Here is an 11,331-nt window from a genome sequence, read left to right as displayed (position 1 = left end):
CTTAAGAGAATGGCTCCCCCAACTCCACTCTATTCTGTTTATTACAGAGGCTTCTTCAGTCCTTGTCCCCTTTACCTGTATATTATAAGTAAAGGAGAGTTGGGTGAGTTGTTGTAAGAGCCAAGAGCTGGTATGGTTAGACCCGTCATGACCCCTCTCGTTTAAAAAGAATATTGGCTCTTGTGTGTTCATTAAGTAGATAAGTTTTTGGGGTAATTGAGTAATGTACAGCCAACATCCAACTCTGGCAGTTCACACTTCTCTCATCCACATGGGATGTGGCAGAGAGGACCCCCACAGAGAAGTAAGCATTTTGTTATGCTTCATGCTTATCTCATTGTAAAAGGACTCTAACCTTTGAGCTGTTTTTCAAGTTTATAAGCTGAAGGTAAAAGATAACATATACCTAATACCTTTCCATAGATCTAAATTGTGTCTGGTGGATCAATCTGCATTTCTACCCTAGTAGGAAAGGCCAGATTTATATCTCTCTCTGAATTCATTTCAGCATTTCCAATTCAACTTTTGTAAGTTTTGGAACTTTGGAGATCATTGAACTGTTTATAACATCATACTTGTTCTTTTATTAATTAATGATTTAAGTAATATGTTTTTATCATCTTTCAAGTTTAACATTATTTGTAAGCATATCATAATTTTATCTTTTTAAAATCAATTTTTCACTGCCTAAATTACACAAAATGTTGATTAATAAACCACAATGTATAGAATTTAATGCTTTCTCCCTCTGAATGATTTACACCATTAAAAAAGTGGATGTAGTACATTGCTGCATGATTTTGGCTTCTGGTGTCTTCAATAACTGTACAATATTATGTTGATAAAGATGTGTCCCAAGAGCACTGGGTAGTAGAAAAGTTGCTATAGAATAAAACTAAGCAATCAGTCAAGGAAATGATGTTGTGATTAATAAACTTTTAAAGAGCTGGAGTGCTGCTTTTAAATTAATGGACCTTTCTTTCCTACTCTCTTATAAAGGAGATAGTGCTTAGGAATGTGTAATAGGGAGTTCTGTTATCAATTTTTTTGTGCATGAAGATAGGAAATACATTCCTTGTGATCAAACTGAGATTTTCAACTCCTTTTCTTCCTTCACACTTCTCAATAGTTAACTGCTTCTGGGCTGTGCTCTCTAGCACTGCCCCAATACCTGATGGAGTACTAATTATACTGTATTGGAGGTGTTATTCTCAGTTTACTTACATATTCTACAAGACTGTGACTTTTGGCCCAGGGTTTCAGGTTAAGATGCTGGGAACAGCCCAGGAGTGTGTGAGGGGCTGAGAATTCCTCTATCCCTCTTGCCCTCCTCCTTGACAAGCTGATCCCACCATGACCCCAGGCTGCCTCTAGAGACAGTCACAGGTTTCTAGTATTAGTCATACATTATCATTCTGTCATTCAATGGAACCATGTTTATCACAGGATTTTCTTCAAGCCCTTAATCAGGATGAGCAAACATTTAAAAATGGGAACTTATTCAAGACATTAAAAAGTTATGTGATATAATTTTAGTTGCTGCTGATCACAAAATTCCAACTAACAGATTGATGCTCTCTTGTCTCTCAGATTATTTTGCTGTCAAGCTTACTAATGATGTCATAAGCCAGAAAAAAAGAAATAAAAATGGAAGGTGTACAATCAAACTCATTTTTGTCCTTGATTCAGTATGCATATACAGGCCACACTGAATCAAAAAGAATACTGAATTTCTGTAATCTGCATCTTGCCTTCTTTAGCTTTCACAGGTTGTGGAAGCATGCTGTAAGTTTTTAATAAAATAGCTCCACCTGACTAACAACAGTCTTAGAATCTGTTCTTTTTCTGATGCCTAGAGTTGTACAGGTTTGCATATAGTGGCTCACAATAACTTTATGGAACATTTTATGGAAGAAATCAGAAGCCAGGAATTTGTATTACTCTAAGCCAGTGAAATACAAAGCTCTTGGCCAATGATGTCATGAACAGTCCAGATGAGGACACAATATTGAATTCTTTTTTACTTGTGTCCCTCAGAATTTGGAACAGAGACAGATCTCAGTAAACTTTTGACTTATATTAGGTTACCACTGTTCTCTTAACTCAAACCATGGTTCCAGAAAAATTTGCTCCTGAGTACAAGGAATATCTTCTTACTTTTTTCTACATTGGGCCTAAATTATCATGGACTGTGCTCTTTGATTACAGGTTTAGAAATGCACAAGAGCAGAAGTTTCATCAAGAAGCTTCATTCACTATGCAATCACTGGGTTTGCAATGAGAACATTTTGGTTTGAATTTGGAGTTGGTAGCACAATCTAAGAGTACTTTCAAGAAGCAGAAAAATGTTTTCATTTCAAAGCATTTGTACCATTGGTTCTGGTATATGCTGTTAGATTGAATTTTCTGGAAATGTTTACCAATGGATTTCACTTTCAAAAAGTGATCCTCTTTAAAGTTTCACTGTTCTTCAAGATGTTGGTTCTAATAGAAGAAGAACTCTTATGAGTCTCATTTGTATATTTTGCTAGAAATCTTTTTTGAATTTGTTAGCTGAAAACACCACAGATGTGCTTACCAGCATAGTTTCAGGAAGCAGCTTCAACCTGTATGTTCTCACTCAGAACACTGTCAATTGAATTTGGATCAATAAGCACAAAGCAAATGTGCTTTTGAACACTAGGTTTCCTGCTTTCAATTCAAAGAGTTTGTAACATTGAAACAGGCAGTTCATTTGAAGGGGAATGGCACTTGAAATGAGTTTTCTGAAAAAGTGTCACAAATGGACTTCAATGAATCCCTGCGAAATTGATGTTCTCTGTAGTCCCACCATGTTCCCTCAAAATGGTTCTCCCAGGTACAAGGAACCGCTTGCTACCTCTGTTCTTACATTGGGTTTGAAACATGCTTTGTGCTGTTTGAAAACAGCACAGTATTTCCAAACAGGAGAAGTTTCAGAAAGAAGCTTCAACCTGTGTGCCCTCACTCTGATCTGGATGAGAACAAGGCTCTAGTTTGAATTTGGATGAGGTAGCACTAAGGGAGAGCACTTTCAAGCATCAGAACTAATGGTTTAATTTCATAGCATTTGTTCCATTGCCACTGGTATATGCTGTTAAACTGTGTTTTTTAAAAATGTTTAACCTGTGGATTTCAATGAGACTTTTAGAAATCGTTCCTTTACAAAGGTGCACTCTGCTTTAAGAAATCGATCCTAATAGAAGCAAGAGCTCTCTTGTGAACCCAGTGTGTATTTTGGGCTTGAAGTGATTTTTGAATGTATTGGCCAAAAACACTTAATAAGTGCTTAACAGGAGCAGTTTCAGTAAGCAGCTCCAACCTGTATGCTCCCACTCTGTTGTCAGTGAGAACAGTGTGGTTTGAATTTGGATGAATAACACAAAGGAAAAGTGTGCAAAAACACAATGTGTAACAATTTCAAATTGTTTGTAACATTGAAGGAGACACTTAATTTGAAGCAGCAACTGCATATGAAGTGACAGTTCAGAAAAGTTTCACAAGTGGATTTTAATAAACTGGGCAATTGATGTTCTCTGTAGCACCACCATGGTCTCAGAAGACAATGCTCCTGGGTACAAGGGATATTTTGTTACCTTTGTTCCTACATTGCTCCTGAAATATCCTGGAATGCATTGTTTCACTACAGCTTAGAAGTGTCTAAGAGGAGAAGTTTCAGTAAGAAGCTTCATTCTGTGTGCACTCACTTTGTTTGCATTGAGAAAATGGTGGTATAAAAGTGAATGTGGTAGATCAAAGCAAGAGCACTTTCAAACACCAGAAGAAATTGTTTTATTTCAAAGCATTTGTAGCATTGGTAAAACATACATGCTGTTAAACTGAGATTTCTGAAAGTGTTTCACCAATAGATTTCTTTGAGACTTGAGAAACTGATCCTCTTCAGAGTTTTACTCTGCTCCAAGAAGTTGGTTGTAATAGAAGCAAGACCACTCTTATGAGTCCCACTTGAATATTTTACCTACACTATATTTTGAATGTGCTGGAACACCATAGGTGTGCTTAACAGTGTAGTTTCAGCAAGAAGCTGCAAACTGTATGCCCTCACTCTGGTTGGAATGGGAACACTGTGCTTTGAATTTGGATAAATTTTACAAACAAATGTGCTTTCAAACAGCAGAAGCAATAGTTTCATTTCAAATCATTTTTTGATATTGGCAACTGGTTATTCTGTTAAATTGTGTTTTCTGAAAAAGTTTCACCAGTGAATTTTGAGTAGACATTGAGAAATTGTTCCTGAAATGATTTTTGAATGTACTGACCAAAAACACTTATTAAGTGCTTAACAGTTTCAGCAAGCATCTCCAACCTGTATGCTCCCACTCTCTTGTCAGTGAGAACAGTCTGGTTTGAATTTGGATGAATTAGCACAAAGCAAAAGTGCTGAAAAACATGAAGTATAACAATCTCAAATTGTTTGAATAATAATAATGTACATTTTTAAGTTGGGGCTACATGAATATAATATGAAACTGAAAATGTAAGAATGTATATGCAAATATGGCATCGATAATTTGACATTTAAGTCAAAATACCTGTAAACACTCACATTAGCATACACACTTCTATGTAAAATTAGGTTTACTTATAGTGTTAACATTACAGTGAGTGTTAACTTTTGATGATGTGTTAAGTGGCACACATCTGTAATCCCAGCAGCTTGAGAGGCTGAGGCAGGATCATCAAGAAATCAAAGACAGCTTCAGCAACAATGATGCACTAAGCAACTCAGTGAGACTCTGTTTCTAAATAAAATATAAAATAGTTCTGGGGATATGGATCGGTGGTTGAGAGCCCCTGAGTTTGATCCACAGTGTGAAAAAAGCAAACAAAAGTAATTGGGGTTAAATTTTTTGTTGTATACAGAATAAATATGTACATAGAGTAAAATAAATATTCATAAAAATGTACAGGTGAAAATATGTGTAAAACAATATATAAACTTTCATGTTCTGAAACTGAAGTGTATACTGAGAGTCATATATATATATATATATATATATATATATATATATATATACTTTTTTTTTCAAGTGTAGTATGCCTAGTTATGGAGAAAAACTGAAAGCATTACCCCTTAAAACTGGAAGAAGAAAGGGATGCTCCCTTTCACAACTTCTATTCAACACTGTTCTTGAAACTCCAGCCAGAAAAATTATACAGAGAAAATAAATTAAAGGGATATGAAGAGAAAAAGAAGAACTCAAACTATCACCATTCACCAATGACATTATTCTATATTTAGAGCCCAAAAATTCCACCAGAAAACTTCTAGATATCATATATCAATTCAGTAAAGTGGCAGAATATAATATCAACACTAATATAATATCAAATGTAATGCATTTTTATTCATAAGTGATGAATCCTCTGACAGAGAAATTAGGAAAACTACCCAATTTACAATTGCTTCAAAAAATCAAATACTTGGTAATCAATCTAACAAAAGAGGTGAATGACCTCTACAATGAGAACTACAGAACACTAAAGAAAGAAGTTAAAGGAAAATCTTAAAAGGTGGAAAGATCTCCCATGTTCTTGGATAGGCAGAATTAATATTGTCAAAATGGCCATACTACCAAAAGTGCTATACAAATTCAATGCCATCCAATTAAAATCCCAGTAATGTACCTCAGAGAAATAGATAAAGCATCATGAAATTTATTTGGAAGAAAAAGAGACCCAGAAGAACTACAGCAATCCTTAACAGGAAGTGCGAAGCAGGTGGTATCAAAATACCAAACCTTCAACTACAGTAAAGAACAATAGTAACAAAAATGGCATTGGCAAAAAAAAAAAAAAAAATAGATAGGTAGACCAATGGTTCAGAATAGAGGACACAGAGAAAAACTCACATAAATACAGTTATCCCATACTAGATAAAAGTGCCAAAAACATACAGTGGAGAAAAAAAAGCCTCTTCAACAAATCCTGCTGGGAAAATTGGAAATCCATATGCAGCAAAATAAGACTAAACCTGTCTCTCTCTTTCTCACCCTGCACAAAACTCAACTCAAAATGAATCAAAGACCTAGGAATTAGACCAGAGACCCTACACCTACTAGAAGAAAAAGTAGGTCCAAATCTTCATGTCAATTTAGTACCAGACTTCCTTAACATGACTCCCAAAGCACAAGAAATAAAAACAGGAATAAATAATTGGGATAGATTCAAACTAAATTTTTTTTTTCAGCAAAGGAAACAGTCAACAATGTCAAGAAAGCCTACAGAGTGGGAGAAAATGTTTGGTACACACATTTTAGATAAAGTACTAATCTCCAGAATCTACAAAGAACTCAAAAAACTTTACACCAAGAATACAAATAAACCAATCAATAAATGGACTAATGAAATGAGCAGACACTTCACAGAAGAGGATCTTCAAGCAATCAAAAGATTTATATATAAAAAAAGTTCAACATCTCTAGTAATAAGAGAAATGCAAATCAAAACTATTCTATGATTCCACCTCACCCCAATTAGAATGACTATTATCAAGAATACAAGCAACAACAGGTGTTGGCAAGGATGCGGGGAAAAAGATACACTCATACATTGCTGGTGGGGTTGCAAATTGGTGCACACTTTGGAAAGCAGTATGGAGATTTCTTAGAAAACTTGGAATAGAACCACCATTTGACCCAGCTATCCCACTCCTTGGTCTATACCCAAAGAACTTAAAATAAGCAAACTATAGTCATGTAGCTACATCAATGTTTATAGAAGCTCAATTCATAATAGCTAGATTGTGGAACCAACCTAGATGTTCTTCAATAAATGAATGGATAAAAAACTATGGTATATATACACAAGGGAATATCATTCAGGCATAAAGACAAATAAAATTATGGCATTTGCAGGTAAATGGATGGGATTGAAGAATATCATGCTAAGGGAAAAAAGCCAATCCCCAAAAACCAAAGACTGAATGATTTCTCTGATAAGTGAATGGTGATACATAATGCAGTATGGAGGGGAGGCAAGAAAAAAGGAAGGATGGATAGTATAGAGGAAAATGAAAGGTGAGAAAGAGGTGGGGAAAAGAAAAAATGAATAGAATGAAGCAAACATCATTACCCTATGTACATGTATGATTATGCAAATGTGACTACTTCATATACAACTAGAGAAACAAAAGTTGTACTCCATTTCTGTAAAATGTGTAAATAAATGTGTGATAAGTAAAGTAAAAGTGTGATGAGATTTAAATGTAAATAAAGAGTAATATTATTGTAGATAAAATCCTGTGAAAATATGAATGAAAACATAAAAATATGTTCTGAAATAGGAAAGAGTATAATGTGAGTCATGTAGACACTATTTTTAAAATTGAAATGTGTGGATATATTGAATAAATGAATATATACTGTTATATATGCAAATATACCATTGATAATTAAAAATATAAGGCAAAGAACACATAAATATGCATACTAACCTACAAGATTTTGTGTAAATTATAGTTAGCTATGGAGTAAGTTTAGAGTTATAGTCAGGGTTAGAGTTAGGGTTAATTTATTAATATGAGTATTTGGAAACATGAATATTCATAAGAATGTGGGCATGAAAATATGTATGAAAATGTATGACCATACATATAATCTGAAAAAGGGGAAGGGTATGATATAAAATAAGCACATATTTTTTAACTTTGGATGCATGGATATAGCATATCAATGAATATGTCCTAATATATATGCAAACACACCATTGACAATTCAATATATAAATCAAAATACAGACCAGTACATATATCACGACATATGCTTGTATGTAAAATCAGGCTTAGGTATCAGGTTAAATTTAAGTTTAGTATTATGTACTGGGTTGTTTTAAGGTTAGGGTGAGGGACTGAATATTTATATCAGGAAATAAAATTTTTCATAAGGATATACCTGAGAACAAAGGTATGAAAACTTACAAAACTATAGATTCTGGAACAGGGAAGGGTATATTGTGAGTCATATGAACACACTTTTACTTTCTTTGTGGATGCATGGATATATCATATTAATAAATATATACATATATATGCAAATGTACCATGAATAAAGATAAATAAGCATATGACTATATATGCTATTTGTAAAATTAGGTCTTGCTATAGGGATAATGTTCAGTGTAGCATTAAATTTTAAGTTGGGTTAAAAATTAGGTTTAGAGAATGAATATGTATATCAGAAAATAGGAATAGTCATGAGAAAGTTTGAATAAAAAGTAGAAACAATACACATATAAACATATGTTATGAAAAAGGAAAGAGAATAAGATGAACCATGCATTTCCACATTTTTTATTATGGGATGCATGAAAATATCATAAGAATATAGAATGGCACATTTGCAAATATACTACTGATAATTGAATATATATCAAAAGACACATATAAAATTAGTTTTAGTTATAGGGATAAAAAGATTAATATTAATTGTTGAGTTGGGGTAGGATTAGAGTTAGGGAATGATTATGTATATGAGGAAACATAAACAATCATAAGAATTATACACACTTTTTTCAGTTGAGTCTACATGGATATAATTGAAGGCATAATATCATATATGCAAGAAACAAGAAAATACACATGAACTGAAATAATGTGTTTTTTTTTTTTTTTGTGGTGCTGGGGATTGAATACAGGGCTTTATGCTTGCAAGCCAAGCACTCTACCAACTGAAATATCTCCCCAGCCCAGTATTACATTTTTTATTGTTTTTTGCATATGGTTAGGGATTGACTAAATATATATATATATATATATCTATATATATATATATATATAATGATATATATATATATAATGAAACATGAATATTCATAAATATTTCCATTTGAAAATAAGTATAAAATGTATATATGTTTTGAATTAAGGAATCATTTAATGTGAGAATTAAATAGATATGTTTTTAGCCTTGGGAATGCATGTATAAATATATTTGTGAATATATAATTATATGTATGCAAATATATCTTTGTTAATTGAAGGTATAAGTCAAAACACACGGAACTATTCTTATTTCAATATATGCACTTATGTAAGTTGAAGATTAGGTGTAGGAGCAAATTTCAAGTTAGAATTAGATTTGTAGTTGTGTTAGGGTTAGGGTTAGGGAGTGAATATGTATATCAGGAAACATGACTTTTCATCGGAAAATATGACCACTGAAAATGTATTTCCAGTGGAAGATGATTAATACAAGTCAAATCAGAATACTGCCACTTTGATAGTATTGTGGCAGATATCAACATGTGCTATCAATATAAATTATATAATTATTTAGGTACAGACTGAAGAGGAAATAAGTTAACTCATTACTGTAATTAATAGTAGAAAACATGTTCATTAATTATTGTATGTACAACTTAGAAGTTTATAAGTTTTTTAGGAGAGCTTTGGTAGCAATATATACTTACTTTTCTGAGAAGCTTCAAGTCAAAAAAAAATTCTTGTTCTGGTATAATATGAAGAAATCTTAAGTTATTAGTAGTTATTTTAATTTTAGCTATATTGTAAAGTATAAAATTTATCTCTGCCTTTAAAACTTTTCATGCTTTTTTCATTACTTTCTATTCTTTTTATAGTTACCTGAATAGTTAGAAAATATATCTAGTGCACTCAAGTATATAAAACCATTACTTCTAGTATATTTGGTCTCTGTCATACATAAGGTTTTGTGCTGCACCAATTTTCTGACATCAGGAGACATAGCATTTTTGGAGTTATTTTGTAATTTATGGTGTTCTGTGAAGAATGAGTACTGAAGTGACTATGTTTTATGGAATGTTTGGGAAGCATGTGTGATGACACTGAGGTTCCAATGTGTCTGACAGTGTAATTGGTGAAACATCTGGTAAAATTGCCTTTCTCCCCTTTGTAATGGAGAGACAGTGTTCTGATTCATGCACAGCAAATTTAAGTAAAGTTGTGTTTTATAGGATTATGAAACACATAGGCACTATTTCCACTTGATGTTTAATGATAGATTATGTTGGTTTTTGACATGTACTTCAACATTTTCTTGGCCCACAGATAAGAGTAGTTCCCAAGTTGTATACAAGAACAGAGTTCATTGATTCTTCCTTCAGAGGGCAGAGATGAGACAAATGGACAGAAGTTGTAGGGAGGAGAATTCTAGAATAATTAGTGTCAAGAAAGATTTTTAATCAGAATGTTTCAATAGTCTGAAACAGTCTAACTAGCTCTTTGACATTAGGGTGAGTTTAGTAGTGCTATGTGACTAACATTCCTACCTGCCTCAGTGCTTGGACTAATTGAATTGAAGGTCTGATTCTTGGATTAGCTGAATTTGTGGTTTGATTTTTGGATCAGTGTTTCAAGGCAGATGGGGGTTGGGTATAAAGAAGAAAATGCAGCTCCTTCAAATAAAGTGAATGTTTCAGGGCTGGGGTGGTGGCTCAGTGGTAAAAGAGCTCGCCTAACTGTGTTCAATTCTCAGCACCACATAAATAAAAGTATTATTCCCATCTACATCTTTTTTCTTTTTTTGGTGGTGCTGGGGATTGAACCCAGGGCCTTGTGCTTGAGAGGCAAGCACTCTACCAACTGAGCTATCTCCCCAGTCCTCCATCAACATCTAAAACAATACATGAAAAAAATTGAAAAACTTTGAAAAGAAGTGAGTGATTCTTCTTTCAAAGGTGTTTATATTGTGATAGGCAGTAACAGTATTTGATACTGATACTCATTATGATTCCACTTCTGTCCCTATGAAGTACACCTATTGAAGCTATTGATCTTGTGAAGAGAGGTATTTCCCCCCTTGATTCATAAAAACAATAATTAAAAAAATGGTCTTTTGTGATCAACTGGAAAGAAAAATCTTATAGTACATGGGAGTAGGACAAGGCCCTTCTGCCGGAGACTATTGCATGTGGCTAAGTTTTGCCTTTCCCTCTGACCTTCAGCTTGTCCCTTCTGCCCTCATATGGGGTCCCTGTAAATGCTAGTGGACACCACTTACCAGACTTTGGTATACAATAAGCCCCTGTAGAGGGGGTCACTGCCCACATGGCTCTCTCCTTCCACATGTCACACTCTTCACTAACCCAAGGCCTCAGATCTGTTACCACTAATGCTAGCTTGCTGGCTTCCCAATAAATAGTGAACTTAGCTGTCATGGTTACAGCAGAGAGCAGTGTTGTCAAGCTTTTGCACACACTGTGCATCTCCATACTGTATGCTGCCAACACATAACCTCCACAAGGCAGGTCCCATCATCACCTATTTCCTCTTATTGACAAAAATACAGCAAGAAAAGGAAATTAGCTTGTACAACT

General features: G+C 33.9%; 1 non-coding gene and 1 pseudogene across 1 annotated transcript; one reads left to right on the top strand and one right to left on the bottom strand.

Moving 5' to 3' along the window:
- The first annotated feature begins 223 nt into the window (after positions 1–223).
- On the top strand, positions 224–2,065 carry LOC124975183 (kelch-like protein 5; annotated as a pseudogene).
- Positions 2,066–10,539: 8,474 nt separating this feature from the next.
- Positions 10,540–10,612, bottom strand: Trnae-cuc (transfer RNA glutamic acid (anticodon CUC)). The gene has a single exon. It is a non-coding gene; the product is annotated as a tRNA-Glu (tRNA).
- Positions 10,613–11,331: the final 719 nt, after the last annotated feature.

The sequence above is a fragment of the Sciurus carolinensis genome, unplaced genomic scaffold (assembly GCF_902686445.1).
Source record: "Sciurus carolinensis unplaced genomic scaffold, mSciCar1.2, whole genome shotgun sequence".
In the NCBI taxonomy this organism is placed as follows: domain Eukaryota; kingdom Metazoa; phylum Chordata; class Mammalia; order Rodentia; family Sciuridae; genus Sciurus; species Sciurus carolinensis.
This window is presented reverse-complemented; position numbering and strand designations above follow the sequence as displayed.